Source organism: Perna viridis, chromosome 11 (genome assembly GCF_037379345.1).
Source record: "Perna viridis isolate PV_CMFRI_1.1 ecotype Kerala chromosome 11, ASM3737934v1, whole genome shotgun sequence".
NCBI classification, from domain to species: Eukaryota; Metazoa; Mollusca; class Bivalvia; order Mytilida; family Mytilidae; genus Perna; species Perna viridis.
This window is the reverse complement of record NC_142455.1, coordinates 15,769,479-15,786,505: the sequence shown is the minus strand read 5'-3', so window position 1 is coordinate 15,786,505 and position 17,027 is coordinate 15,769,479. Positions and strand designations below refer to the sequence as shown.

Genomic DNA, 17,027 nt, shown 5'->3' with positions numbered 1-17,027 from the left:
AGCTAAGAATTATGCAAAATGTGACTTATGGGTAAAAAGCTTACATACTTTTATTTTTGTTACTTTGTTTGAATTACCATAGTGAACAGAAATTATCATTCACTTTTTTATAGAACCCGTGTTCTTAGGGGATGAAAATTATATAGAATGTATCGTAGATTTCAAAATTAAGGGAGATAACGCTGTAAATGACACTCAAATACAATAGAATCTATTTAAATTTCAATGTTGATTATCTCATAAGAGCAGGCAGATTTGAATGAATATTTAAACATTTCATAGCATAGACCCATAAAACAACTTAATTACAAAAATCAAAATATGTAGCCTTTTGGGGTATATCACATTTTTCAGATTTTGCATGATTTTTACAAAGACGGCTACTTAATTTTGAGAAGACGAAATGTCGTCTTAGATTTATAAGCTAAAGTACATTTTTGTAGACTCGTGCAGTTGGTATACCATTGCAAGCAAAACAATTCAACAACTTCAAAGAGGATTATCCCTATTGACATCTTCGGTATAGAGAGTAAGTTTCATTCACTTTTCTTTTAAATAATGCTAAAAACTAATGGAGACTACTTTAAAGGAGATAAACCTATCAAAGGAAGACACATTATTCCCGAATGTACCAAAATTAGATCAGTTGTAAATATCAATGACGGGTCATTTCTGTTTAAAAAAAAGGTGAATGAACAATCAGTTTATTTGGTTACTTCAATGACGTTTGTCCGATTATTACATAGACTTTTAATTCAGAAAGTAGCAGTTTCTTCAAGTCACGAGTTAAGGTGGATCATAATAAAATATCAAATTCTGAACAAGTTTTTTGTCAACTGCAAAATGTTTTGTCTTTGCAACCTATAATTACAAAAAATATCATTAAGGTGTCGGCCCTAGATTTTAATAGTTATATACCCATTTTTAAATAAAAAAATGTGAAAATGTACTTTTGAACAGACCTTCATTATTGTAAACATATAAACAAATTGTTTAGTGTCTATATAAGTATATGTGTATTGATTCTTGTTAATAAGGATGATGCAGTGGAAAACTAAAAAAAATACTTTGACTGAAGATTTTTCATCAATTAAGTGATCTGTCTTCTTATCCCCTAGAGATTAATCGAAACAAAGACAATGTGACTTGGCTTCCTTATCAGTTATAACATAGTTTTAAAACGTTGACAATGTCATCTGTTTATCGTGTACAAGTTATGCATCGGAACCATGTACATTAATATCAATGAAATAACTATTTAAATCAAGCACGTGATTACGGCTAATATTAAAGGGAGAAGTGGCAATTCTCTATTCTTTTGTATGTGTTTTCGAAAAAATTACGAACATCTCGTGATTATGGATTAGTTTTCAAAAACAACCAGGTTGAGATATAATTAGCAGTAGCAAATAAGAAGCTATGAAGAAGAATTGGAATTCTAATGACGAAACTTGTATAAACAATAAGCAAAATATCATTGAGACTTTGAGACTTTGATACTTGTTAAACTTTGGAACATTTCATGTGTGAGAGATTATTGTAAAAGCAAATTTTTGAAGTAAAAAGGCAATTATTTAGTATTTTATGCAGAATATGATATATAATAATTTCTATATATAATAACTTTTATGTTGGAAATTCTAACTTTGATTGATATTGTGGGAGTCACCCTCTGATGTGGGAGGGTTTACAACAATGCCATCCCAAACTATGAAAACTGTTACCAATGATAAAATGCGTCCTGAAGATGATGAAAATTTAATCCTCAATTATTTTTCTAATCTTCAAAACAATACAGTACAAAAAATGTAGATATACTTTTTCAATCAAAATTGTAAAGTGACAATTAGTTACGCGATACGATTCAAAAGTTAAGGCGGAAGTGGAAAATGTATAAATGAGGTAAATGTAACAGAAATCTAAGATCACATTTCAATGAAACAGATCACAAAAGCAGATAAAATAATCAAACAGCACTCCATCCCAAATATGAATAAATGTTCATAACGCTTTTTACAAGTGACTTGCGTTTTAAAATAATCATTCCAATACAAAAATTTTGAAGTAATTACTTATAATAACTCAAGTTAAATGTCATATAATTGTTCGTATTAAAGCGATAATTCACGAAACATGTAGTATAATATTCATGCAAAAATAGAAATCAAGAATTTCAATAACCAAAAGTAACCCTAGATTTAATTTTCTAGAATTGATGACTTTTCTTTTCCTATGGATAAATTGCTATTTATCTTTGGTATCTTTTTAGAGGGAAAGCTATTAATCGAACTCTACGACAAACGCGATGACTTTTCATTTCGTATTGTCATCTTTACTTTTATCTGTTGCAACATCCCTTCAGCACCTGCGGAAGGAGTTATCATATCACAAACAAATCATACATTATGCCAGAGCTTGCAGTAACTACACAGCCCTTATGTACCGCGCTTTTTACAGTTAACCTTCTGGAATAGGGTGATGTTGCTACAAGATTGTGGTCATCACTACAGAAGTTTTTTTGGTCGTCATTATGAACTTTTGGTTTGTTTCGGTATATCTGGCTGCCCCATGAAAAGCGATTTGTTCACCATGTTATCGCTTGTAGACGTTTCGTTCTCCTGATTACTCTTTTATCGTTTCCTACATACCGTTGGAGACACACAACAATGGTAAAGAACAATAGCGGAAATCAAAAGTATGTAATCCAGGGACAAAGACCAGACAATGGGAAAATAGACAAACACAGAAAAGAACACAAAGTAACCAAAATAATACACAAAGCAACAAAAGCAAATAAGTAACTCGGACTCCACTAAAAACAGGCATCCCCACTTTTAAACGTTTGTTAACTTGTTATATCTTAGTAATGAAAATAAGGAAGCTGTGGTGGTTCTATGATTCAAAGCGATGTCATTCAATCATCAAGTAAAAATTATCTAATCTACAAATTACAAATCATTACCCTTTCGTAGTTTAAACAAAATGTTTCGTTACCAATTTATCAATCCTTTTTCTAGCTTTTTAGTTTGAAAAACCGTAACATTAACAATTTGAAATTGTAAAATCTGTAGTCATGAAGTATGCTATTTTATTTAAAGTGTTAAAATTACGCAATCATTTTTTATCTATTAAATATTTTGTTTTATTTATTCCAATGAATTCAAGTGACAGGCAAAGGTGAAAAAAAGACTGGTCTATGACACCATTTTGAAATCTTCCTTATTATTTGAATAACTGTTTTCATCTTCTTTTAAGTTTTTCGTGAAAGTACAATCCTAATTTCGGGGATTTGATACATCGCATCTACCCAAAAGAACTCGAGATAAAAGATACTACAGACACTGTGAAGTCAGCCTCATATCTTGACCTACACCTAGAAATCGATGGTAAAGGAAAACTATTGACCAAACTTCATGAAAATGTCAACTCAAGGCTACCCATTGGTCTTACCCATGAACGGCGAGGAAATCCACATACCACAGGGCAGGCTGCAGGTGCATTAAAAACATCATTATAAACATTTACAGCCATAAAAGTGCCCATATATACACAAGCAACATAAATAATAAACTAAAGGTGAAAACGAAACAAGACATACAGAGGCCAGACATTCCTGTCTTGGAATAGTTGCAAAAATGCGGCGGGTTAAAGTACTTTGGCGTGATCTTAGCCCTTCCCTTTTAAAATCTGGCCACTATAGAAAAAAAATTACATAATTGAATTAACTACAAATCAGTTTAAAATATTCTCAGTCCATTTTTACAACGGAAATCAAGAAACTGAATATAAATTAAACAAATGTACAAACTAAGGACTACTAGCAGCTAACTGACGTGTCAGCTCCAGAGCAGTTTAAACCTACAAAAAGTTATGTCCCTATTGTATCTAAAATCAATCTCAATTCTTCCCATGCGGGTTGAGAATCACGGTACATCATAAGTCATACAATAAGGACACAACCCGTATCCTGCCAAAAACTGCTTTTAAAGTCTTATTAACAACATATCTTACTCGGTTAAACTGAAAATGTCAAACTAGGGAAAACGGCATTTATGTAAGACAGATGAACTTAAGAATTTAAAGACGATAATGTATAAAACGATTTTAAATTAATTTCCCACGTGGAAATAAGAACCTACATTTGTTGACAAGACACCACATAAACGACTTTGTATTTCTTCCGTTCTAGTTTATCATTCTACGGGGATTACTTAATAAAATAAGTAGTCGCTTTGCTTTTTCAAATAGTAGACCCGAGATCTACTATTTTAACAAAAGAGAGAAAAGTGTAATAAGTATATTCTTAGCCAATCAGATTACTGACATTTGCATAATAATTACGATTTGTCACGATGTCAACCTATACTACTAAGAGTAATTTTGCACCTTACACATCTAAATACATTTCCCTATAACCTTGGTTCCCTTGATTACTCTTTCCCAACCCTTGATATACAATTGTATCTTTAAAAAATTGATTTATGAAGGAGAAATTAAGGGAACCACGATTCTAGCGAAAATCAGAAGAATGTAATAGGGACATAGACAATACATGGAAAACAGACACACAAACAAAGAGCATATTTAACTAAGACAATCTGTGTAAAGCAACAAAAATAAATGAGCAACTCTTAAGATAAAGGATATAGATAAATTGAGCTTGACTGCTAGGACGGAAAGATAAATGAACAAACGGACAGACGGACTGATGGATGAGATTATTCCTATTTGTACCTATAAACATAAAAATCAACCTAAAAATGAACGGACAAACGGAAAGACACACTCACCAACTGAAAAAAATTTAGTCATAGGACATAAAATATCTTACCTTTATTGCTTAGTTTATATATATCTCTCCACAAAAGTTTACAGCTTCACTCAGTGTCTTGTTTATAAGATACTCTCTTGATTAACCTAATTGTTGATGAAGGATTTCAAACTTCGTGATAACGAGCTAAATTGTATAGTTTAACATCAATGTCACGTCTAATCAGCTACCATCTGAAATAAATATTTTAATGCATGAATTCCTGTACTACATGAACAAAAATAAAGACAAAATCAATTATTCTACAATAATTTGTAGGAAAAAAAAAGATTTTGCCGAAGAACCGTTGCTTTAGTAGACCTTCTCGATGCGGAGAAACTTATAAAGTTCAATATTCGCTTGCGGTTTAATAAATGATAAGTGGCAAAACGTTTGTAAAAAATAGGATCAATTATAGAATGTCTGAGTAAGTGATACTGTACTAGTACTTGAAAATAACTGCAACGCGCGATTCATTTCTTGAACTTCAAGTTGTCTCAACCAGAGATGTCATGAAACCATCTAAGAAAAGACATATACGCAAAAAATGTATGGACAATTATTCATCCTAATTTGTGGTCTCATTTATCTCAATAACTGCTCCATTTCTTATAATGGTACTGTAATACATTTTTGTTTCTATAGTCAAAGCGAACACGTAAATATATTCAATTGTCAGAAATGATATATAATAATGATTTAATTTTATATATAACACGCTTTCTGATTGGATAAACAGTTTATCCATAATCACATAGACCAATTTTGCTATGTGACTGTGACGACATCAACTTTTTGTGATAATTTTCGTAGTGCACACTTGAAAATAAGTTGATATGCTGATTATTTAGTGTGACCTCGCACTTGAAGTTATTTCTTCATAGACTGAAAACACATAACAGTCATCCCTTAATTGAACACAAACAAAATGTGTTAGTAACAGTGTACTCCTTTACTGTTTTGTAGCCTTGTTTCTATTTTAATCATGGCCAACAGAAAAGAAAACTATGTTAAAATACTCCACCAAAATAAAAAAAAGTAAGTAATATCATAGGACACTGAAAATTAGACTATAATGAAATCTTATTTTTACTAGAAAAAAATCAGTAATTGTCGTGCGAAATAAGAATAAGCAACCCTCATATTTGAACATTCAGTAAAACAGATTGTAAAGGAACACGATGTCATCTTAAATGTAAAATTAAAACTAATGATAAAGAAATTGATCTCTTCTCGTCTTTTGCAGCGTAAAATCAAAAATAAAATGCTTCATTAAATTGGTGATGTTAATTAAGTAATAACCCACAATTATTACAATTGTCAATGTGTTTTTACTTCTTTCTAGTAATTTAATGTGCTGCATATGGACAATGTTTCTTAAATCATTAAAAATCACATCGTTCCTTTGAAACTTTGTAATACATGTGTAGAACTATAATCGAAAATGCCGAATTTCGTTGTTAAATTCCTGCTCAACGACCACCTTAAAATTATTGCAAAAATCATCAATTAATAGGATGCAATACTTCAAGAATCCATTACTAAGAAATGGATGTTTACACATTGCCCTGGTTCCCATACTTAAAGATCAGAAACGGTTGTCAAACAATCATAAATACATGTAGATCTGTCGCCATAAATCAAAACACTTGTTTATATTCCTAACAATGAAGTATTTTTACAATGTTGATTCAAGCCTATTCAAGGAGGTCTGTGTTGCTATCATCCAGAAACAGATTATCAATTGATCAATAATGTTTCTTTAATAGATACAAAAAATAAGTTATTCACATCAATAGTAGCAGAATGATGATGTATGGGGTTTTGAGATTTTGTTTACAAACCAGACACTAATTTGTAAGTAAGTTTCTGATTCAATGTTTCTTTTATTCTGCACCTAATCCATACATTTACTGAAAAATCACACAGAAGAGTCAGTTACTTAGATCTGTGATGGATATTACTAAATTAAAGTATTAAAATAAATCTGTAAGTTATGACGTCAGAACAAGAAATTGCATTCAAACTGCTAAACAACTACGTGTGTAAATTTATATCCACGTAACAAACCATCAATTGTTGACTTCGTTTATAGCCCCATTTAGAATTGGGTTTTGGTAAGATATGGCAGTGTAAAGAAGAACAAAGAGAGCTGTTACTGAAATAAAAATTGATGGGTGTATTTGAAATAATACTTATATCCGTAGGTTGATAAGAAAAAGCTTTTTTTAAACCAAAAACAATAACAAACAATAAAGTGTTTTCAGTCCTAATGTACTCAATTCAAGTAGGACGCAACAATAAACTCTTAAGTTCTAATTTTCTGCATAGCGGCGGATGCTTTGTTCCGTGAGGTTAACCCTACACTTTCAAGTAAAAAGTCAAAAAGTTCCCAACCAATTTGTGTTTAACGTTAACGTGTTTCACCTACATCGCGAAAGTACCAACTGAACCTGCTAAGAAAAATAGCACAAAAGTGTCTATTCGTTTATATTCCAATAACTTGTGGGTCAATATTTAACGTGAAATTACTAAGGTTTTATTGTCTGATATTTTGTATAAACCCTTTTGGAATCAGTAAATATAATAGATTTTTAAGGACAAAGCGATGGCACAATTCATGGATATGATTTTATAGGCGATACCTGTTAATTTTGCTAAGTTTATATGCTCAAGAAATTCATAGGAATCTTCAAATCTTTCAAAGCTAAAGTATTACATACTTAGAATTTGTAACTAAAATTTTTAGAGATTTCTAATTTTGGCGTTAGTCAATATTATCATCTACATGGAACAATGAAATAAAGAGAATTTTTATATTAAAAATTAAATTATTCTTAGTTGATATTAAAAGATAATGTACTGACCATTAAAATTAAAATCTGTATAAATCAATATCAGTCTAGACACATTTATATATCGGTGTATTTCTTTATTACTATCCTCAAACCCCATCTAAATATAGAATATTGTAACAAAAGTTTATTGTTGAAATCAATTGATTTCTTTTTCTAATGCTTTGTTTGTTCTTTGGAAAATTTCGTTCAGAGTCCAAAGAAGAAGGTTGTTATATTATACCAGCATGATTTTGCATTTTATAATCAGGTAATCTTCAATAGTACAGGTTATTAACAGTGAGAATTTTCATTTCTACAATTAAAATTTGCTTTGCTTTTAAACCTGACATTTTTGTTTCTGAAAGTAGATCATTTAAGTACTTCTTTGTCTAAAAATCATGCAAAATGTATATATGGTGTGGTACATAAAGAAAAAAACGCGGAGATTTAATTGCATTATCTAAAATATCTATACCTTATAACCTTCAGAAATAACCATCAAAATGTGTGTATAGTTTGCCTTTTTAAGGTATTGATAGATCAAATTTTGTAGAAATGCACTGTGAAAAAATGGCGTGAAAATTTTCCAGCACTTTTTCCCTATGTAACCATTCAAAGTTTCTCTAATATGCTTTAGAATTTACCTAAGTTTAGTGTGTAATTTTGATGTATTAAATTTATTTGAGGCAGAAAAGACCAAATTGAGAAAATATATTTCCCCGTTGCCTGATTCTTACACTGAATAGTACTTTTAAACGTTTCGCGTTATAACTGTTCGAGATTCGATCTTTCACATTGACAAAGTCAGGTTAAAAATTACATTAAGATAGAAAAGAAAGGTCATTTTGTCGAAATGCGCCCCATGCAATCAGTATTTTTGTATAAATCCATAAAATAGTGGAACTAAACCGTACATTCTATATCATATCTTCTTTTAATTCTCAGATTATTTAATTCATATTTGTTTAAAACAATATATCATGCTAATTAATAGATACTTTACTACCATATTAGTATGACGTTTGAACTAAAGCTTTAACAATATATAAAAAAAGTTTCAATTATCTCTTTCAAATTACCAGCGTTGGGATACTTCTGTATAACAGAATACATATAACTCTAATGCAACATTCATTGTAACGTGGAATTTCATTTGATATCATCATATATTTCCAGACGTCTATTCAATGATTGACTGTCGCAATTTTTCACTCATGCTCATTTCTTGAGAATTGATGGTTACTTTGACAAATATACATTGAACAGTTGCATTAGAATGGAGATAACTGTAGTGTATTTGAAATTTTGTCGTCGTCAATGTAGATTTGATACTGGCAAATATCCGTCTTCAGTACACTAAAATGAATTTGCAACCGTCAAACCAACGATTGACACACCCTCTAATACTTTATTATACTTCTTGTCACAGTTAAACAGACTTTTAGTTTGGAGAATATCTTGTTGACAACTATCGCAAAGATTCACAATGATGTTTTACGCTTAACTTGTACAGCTAATGCAATCTACATTTACATAGTTTTCATATCACAATCTTAAATGGTTTTTCCTCTAATTTATTCATTAGATTGCCTTGAAAGATTGTACCAAAATGGTTCAAATGATACCAAGCTGAAATATTTTTACTCCCTCTAAAATGACAGCTGGCTAAGCTTTTATCATTGGAATGGAAACATTAATGTATGCGGATCGCTGTGTGGTTTGGGCTTTAAACAGCATTTCTTATTTATAATCTATCGATTCTTCTCCATACAGATGCAAACACATGTGTGCATGACTTGTGACTTTTTTATAGTTTAGAAATAGATTGATACTACTTTAGGATACTCTTGATTTATTTTCCTTTAGTTTTATAGACTTGCTTTTCGTTCATTTGATGGGTATTTTATTGACGGCCCTGTTTTATTCTAACAAGATTCAACTTTACGAGGGTAGACCTACGGTAAGGGACACAACTCTTACAAGTTATGAACGTTTGTATTCAGTTTTTACATCAATATCATGTAAACATCAAAGAAAAACTTGAAAGGCTTTGATGAAACTTAATATGATACAAACATATCACTGATTTCAAGAGTAATGTGCCTTACCCTAGGTCTAGCCCTTTGCATGAAAATTGCTGTGGTGTACGTACTTTTATTTTTCAAGATGGATTATGTTTTTTTTTAATTCTTTTTTGTTTTCGTGTGAACTTATCTATGATCGAGGAATATGAAAGTATATATGGTAGAATTATGCCAATTATATAGAGAACGGAAAACGCTTTATATTAACCCTTTCCCTCAAACAACTATTTGAAAGGCACCTAAAACATTATTATTTGTTATCGTATTAATTCAAATCATGTGAAAATAATTTAAATGGCAGAAGTCACTTAAAATTCAAGGTTTTTCATAAGTGTCTTATCTTTTTTCATTGTCAGTTTGTATCTTTCCAATAATTGTTTTTTAAACAAAGTATCAATTACACTTGCCTTTGGCTATACTCTTTTCTTCTATAGATAACCAACAGCGATTAATAGAAATATTGTGTTATCATTGTTGGGAAAAGTAGATAAAGATTTCACCCTCCGAGATCGACGTATGGTACTAATTTGACTTTTCTCTCGTACTTATTGTAACATGTCTAAAAAGAGATTATTTGTTCCATAATATTATTTTTCTTATTTTATTATGAAGAAACACATGTTGTATAATTTGGGGCAAAAATCAAGTAAATGTTTGGCCATCTACATGGAGAAGAAGCTGTAATTTAATCCTGCTGCTTCTGTAATGATATTATAATGCTTCTTATATCACACTTCAGAAGCTTCTGCCCTGTGATAATAAAAATAAGACTTTTTACAACACTTTCAGGTTATTCCAAGCAGTTTAAACGCTGTTCATTTTTTACATTTAGCTAAACATATACCAATGCACGTACTACTTTCGTAATATGTACTATGAGTAAAAAGAGAGAGAAAAAAACCTTTGCGTCTTAGTCAGGGTATGAGTTAAGAGTAATTTGTATCGAAAAGTGTGTTTGGGAGTATTGTATTACTTCAGAAATCATACGCTAATAGTTCTAAGTTTTCCATTGTAAATACTATCAGTATTATTCAATATCATTTATAAGTTTCGTATGCACATGATGAATAAACGTACTTATTTATAGTCAATAATAATCGACGTAGGAATGATATCTATTTGTTTTGCTTCGTTTTGTTACAGCTAATATCTTTTGTCAATATTCAGTTATGGTCCGTAAAAGGCCAAAGTTTCAAGCAAAAAAATTTTCATAAATACTTTGCCTTTGCCATTATCAATCAGTTGCTCAAATCATGTTCTGAATTTTGGGGTTCTGATCATTATGATCCGAACAAACTTTATTCGCTCCTTAATTTCATTAAGCAAAATTATCCTTAATAAGACAATTAATGAAAACTTACTAACAAGTAATTATATTCCTTCAAATAATTAACGTCTTCTCCCTTCCTTAGTATGTCCTATATATTCCGTTAGAAATATCAATCAAATAGCTAAATCGTCAATTACAGAATCCGTACACTGCGATACGAAATTAGTTCTGGTAGCTCAGAAGCTATGATGCGACTGATCAGCTTTTATCTGGAATAGGAAGCAACAGTGATACTTCACCATTGACAAATAACAGAAACAACCTGATATACCAACAAAGATTCTCAAAAATCAATTTTAAAATTGATTTTATTTCAGATATAATATCTATTGAAATTCACTGTGATGTTGTTTATAAAAGTTTCTTTGTAATAAAGAGTAATCAAAGGAACCAAGATTCTATCGGAAATAAAAACAAAGCAATCCAGCTACAAAGACCAGACATGGAAAACAGACACACACAACATGACCATAAAACCATAACAACACACACAAAGTAACAAAAGCAAATGAATAACTCGGACTCCACTAAAAATTGAGAGCACGTACAAGGTGCACCGATATGGTACTATATACTACAGAAAAGCTACGTGTTAGAAATTCAGCTAGGATGATCAGTTGATTTTTTGCAACATCACTTCAGTGGGCAAATACTTCATTCATTATCCTATTTACTGTTCCTTACTAATTAACAGACACATATTCAAAGCAGGTATTAAACATATACCGTCGGGACTTAGAAGATCTTGGGTATTACCACTTCAATGTCAGCCAGTCGAGTTTCATATTTTGTTGATGAAAGGCCCTATTCATAAATTTCACGAAAGAGCATGTGATGAATTTCACCACAATACAAAATATTACGCTGTGAACTGAATTAAAAAAAGATGTAAACTGCCTTATTCGAAAAGATATTTATGTAATATTAGCAGTAGATACCAATTGTACCTTCTTTTTTTAATATATTCAGGTTTAGAAATATGTGCTGTGTATATATAGAAGTATATTAGATTGCAAGACTTAAAAAGTGTCCAAAGTGTCCAAATTGTCCAAAGTGTCCAACGTGTTCAAAGTGTCCAAAGTGTCCAAAGTGTTCAAATGTCAAGATCATTTAAAACAAAAAGCGTGAACACACCACCATATAATTATATACAATTACCCCCATGAAAAAGGAAAAGGAATTTGAGGAAAAGACTAATTGTAAAAGGAACTAAGTCTTGTCTAATGATTGCTATTTGCTTTAAGAAAAACCCATATTAAAATCTCAGCAAAAGAAATAATTAGCATGACACGTAAGACATGAAACCTGTCATATGAACAAACGTTTTTTTTTTTTTTTAAATTAGCGACACTTAATTAGCAAATGCCCTATTTAAATGAACTTGTTATATGTAGTTTTATTTTGTAAAGTCTAATTTTAGTGTTTCTGTTGAAATTGTCTTACATGACACCGAAATACTTTAATCCTGTATTGTACAATATTTTGTAGTCTTAAATTAATTTCTTGATTACTCTAGAACCTATCTATGAAGGCATTTTTATTAATGACGTAATGTTAAAATGTCTAGGCATGTTAGTTTATTCAGTTAAACAGAGATTTGTAAATATGATTTTGTCAACAGAACTATTGTAAACGTTATTATTAGTTTTTGCGGTTCCAAATAAAAAAATGTTAGGGATATATAATGCTCAAAATTAATTTGGCGGGTACAGTTTTTGTGGTTTTCCGTCCATTGCGAAATTAACGAATATTAGTACATCACGAAAATATATATGTTCAGAGTAATTTAAGAAAGGTAGAACTCCTAGTTTACATCCATTTAGATTACGAATCAAACTTTTACTTGGAAAATAAATCACTGACCTTTTTATGCAAACTATTAAAAAAAAAATTGAAAAATATGAGATGTAAGGAAAACACCCAAAAGTAAATACATTTCGAAAAACATTAATTATTAAGGTACGAAAACATTAACATGCATTTTGTTTTAATATTTAATCTTCATGTGCGGTCTTTCACCCATACCGAGGAATTTAAGATAAATAGATGAATAGTGAAAACTTGTGATTTTCATTTTTAAGTTACGAGAAATGTGTTGACATACGCCTTACAAGTTTCGGCATTAATTGTTGTTCATAGGAGGCCTTAGTTTCACATCTAAATCGTCAATGAATGAAACCAAATTTTGGATGAAGACTAAAAGGCGAGATTTAAATTATTTATGTCATTTATGGGCTACCTAATTTCTTTAAAACATACGACTGGTTTACCCTAAATTTTGAATATCTTTATCATGAAATTTAACATAACCGGACGCCTCAAAGAAAAACAAATTAAGATGTTATTTAAAAATTAATGGTAAGAGTAATTAAAGGAACCAAAATTCTAGCGGAAACTAAAACAATGTAGGGACAAAGACCAAACATGAAAAACAGACATACACAACAAAGAATATGAACTTAGCAAAATAATACATACAAAGTAACAAAGGTGAATGAACAACTCGGTGTCTACTAAAACTGAGAGCATGGACCAGGTACACCGGTAGAGTAAGAATCGTATGCTTTTCTAAAAACACCCACCGAGTTGCTCATAAAAAGCCAAGTCCGGGGTAGACAAAAGAGGAAAGGAAAACTATGACACATTGAACAAATCAGTTCTCATGGTGCAGAATGATACACCGTAACAATCCACGTGTTCATGAGAACGACCATAAAACATCTCTTGTAATGACTTAAATATTGTAGCAACATAACTCTTTTCCAGAAGACTAATTGTAAGAAGTCTAGCGTCTAAACATAACCGTACGCCTCAAAGAAAAAATATAAAGATTAATGGTAAGAAATAACTTTTTTTTTAGATTTTGTGAGAATAAGTTCTAATCGGTATGTTTACACAAGAAAGACTATAAAAGTATAAAGTTCTTGGCAAACTTGTTAGTAATGTATAGTTTTGCATAATTATTTCCTCAAAAATGAAAAATGCAAGTTTAGTTTCACAGAAAGTTAGATAGATAACTTATAGGGATAGATTTCTTGAATGGATGACCAGTACCTAATGGGTTACTTGGGTAATAAACTGGATTTATGAGAAGAATCTTTAAATGTTCATTTATGCCACAGGTATTTGAATCCGATAGAAAATTTAAATCTCCTTCCAAATTGACAGGTGACTTACTTAAACAGTAAATCAAATAATAGTCAAATAATAAATGAATAAGTTTGGAGCGTATAATACATAATAAGAAACATTATCGTCATTCATTTCCTATTGTTCTTCTATTTATCACGTGCTATTTATACTCGCTGTATAAATATGATATCTCAGCATTACGCGCCACTGGGCACGAAGAGGTTAGGTAGGTAGATAAATATATAATATCTACATATGACTTTTCAAATAATTTTCATCACGCTGAAAGTGAAAATGGGTTACAATGATATATCACTACAAATGATGATGCATTGAATCATAAGATAAACTATAAATTAAGTTAACTTGAATGATACAAAACTATTGTCAAAGCTACCCAAAGCTGAATCGTAAGTGAGTCATGACATCTTGATGTTTGTGACCACTAAATACAGCAGAGGAAAACAGCTGTTTTGCAAGACTCTTTAGTTAAGGTGAACGATCAAGAGATATACAAATGTAAAACGAATAAAATTATATGATTAAATCATAAAGCATTGAATGATATTATCTAATAAAGTATATTTTCTTTACTTTTCGTGAATAATTACATCTAAAGACGCATAACAATGTGATGTTCTATCTTCAGGAATGTTTTAATGTACATCTCATTACAAATTTACACCACTACATATCAGGAATAGGGGATATCTCGGCCCGCGGACACATCGACCCAGGAAAAGTCGGACCATCAAAACAGGTAACTCTGTCCATTTAAAAGGACTACTCGGACTACAATAATAACAAAGGAGGTATAAAAGAAACATACTTGATACTTTCCAAAGGACAACTCAGCCCATCCTTAAAAATAAAAAAAAACTCATGGTACGAAAAAATATAAATGATTTGGTAATCTAATTCAACCAATTAAATTTAATTCATTCCAGTTTAATTATTGTAAAAAAAGGATTCTTCAACTAATTAATTATCAGATAAAAATTCCGACTTTGATTTAGTTTTTTTTCTTACTGTAAAGCATTGCTTTAGGTTGTTTCTTGCTTTTGCTTTATCAATCTAAGCTTTTTATATAAGAACCTTCCAGATGTCTCTTTTTGACGATCTGAATAGGTCTTTTTGATGCTGTCTTTTACTATTGTCAGGACATGTGTAAGCATTTGTTTATTTAAACCAATGAGATCATGCCGTGGTATTTTAACAATCAAGAAACATATCTTGATAAAAATGTTTTGAAGACCATTCGTTTATTTAAACAACAAAGAAAGTGAATAAACATAAATTTACAGAACATTTAATGAAATCAATTTAAATGATATTACATTGCGTGCGAAATGTATTTATTTAGCGGGGTTATGAAATATATAAGTTTACAGGTAACCTAAACAGACATTATTTAAGTACTAGTCCATATAAAATTCAGACACTGCTAATGGTACAGGTGATTCATGGTGTAGAAAAAATCACTGAACAAACAATGTTTTTTTGTTGTTTTGGGTTTTATTTTTCAATCGTCAGATGCTATATGTTTAGCTAACATTAATCTTTTCTGTATTTATATCTGTTCTTTTGAGAAAATCATACATTCATCTCACATTAAAATGAACTAAATCTAGAAAAATCAAGAACTCGTGCTAAGTGCTAATTTCATGCACCATCTATACAAGTTTTATCTCAAAAGCTCAACACCCAAATAAAAAACCAAGATTACATTGTCTGTAATTGATTCTGAATAGGAAATAAAAGTAAATTTGGTGGGTTGTTGACATGCATGAACCACCTCCTGTTTTATAAAGACTGCTATATAAAATAAAATATACTCGTTCACTTAACTTACGAAAAAGATGAGTAACTGAAGTTTTTCCCTATCTTTCTCTCTTTCCATTTACACTCAGTTTTGAGATTTTTTGTCTTCCATTTTATCATCGAGACTTGTGTATCTTTGATGTAATAATATTTTTAATCCTAAAGTATTCACTGTGACCGCTTTGTCATACGATGCTAAGTGAAACAAGACGCAGATAGATATTTTATTTTCGTGTATTACTGTTTCCAGACAATGGTAATGTGTAAAAGATTCCTTTAAATTAAACATCAGTGATAATTAACTTACTCGTTATTCTGACGAACTGCACAATCCACAAGTCCTGACGGGTACGACTTTGCTGACATGTTTTATTTTACATTGTTACAATAGTTTTTGGCAAGTGTAATAAGCCAATCAACTTGTCAAAGTATTATTAGTTTCGCTGGTACATCTATTTTTGAAAAGCAGATGCATATATCGTGCTAGAAAGCAACTTAGGAAATTCTTCTATTGTACAAATAGTAACATTATAATTTTGATGCTTGTAAAAGCAAATCAATTCAAGTCTAATTTCTACGTTACGATATAATCTGAACTAAATATTATTGTTGGTGTTTTAGATAAAACTTTGAGTTTACAAGTAAGCAGCATATTTTTATTATTATTATAATTTACTGATGATAATGTTATTAGGACAATTTAAGTTGCTTTCAACGAACAAATGATTAGCATTGAAAGCGTATAAACCATTACATCACACAAAATGTTATTGAAATAACAAAGAAGGAGATACATTGGCGGAGCGGAATCACAACCCTCCTCCTTAAAAATCTTGCCACTGTGAAAAATATATTCCACCAAAAACACACCTAAAAATCAGTTTAAAAAGGTTGGAGTCCCATGTTACAACGGAAATAAAGATACTGAACATATATTTCACAAATGTACAAATTAAAAACTACTAGCAGTTAACTGACATGCCTGCTCCAGACCAATTCAAACTTACAAAACG

The 17,027-nt window shown here is 30.6% G+C and overlaps 1 protein-coding gene across 5 annotated transcripts in view; it reads right to left on the bottom strand.

Moving 5' to 3' along the window:
• The window catches only part of LOC148603106 (secretin receptor-like), a 51,849-nt gene that overhangs the window by 23,689 nt on the left and 11,133 nt on the right, over positions 1-17,027 (bottom strand). For 3 of the 5 annotated variants that reach the window (XM_088552245.1, XM_088552249.1, XM_088552248.1), the window contains exon 2: positions 4,832-5,004. The gene's annotated coding sequence lies outside the window, so the exon portion shown is untranslated. Of the gene's footprint in view, positions 1-4,831; positions 5,005-11,092; positions 11,271-17,027 lie in introns of all 5 variants that reach the window. The other 2 variants (XM_088552246.1, XM_088552247.1) reach the window with 2 other exon arrangements.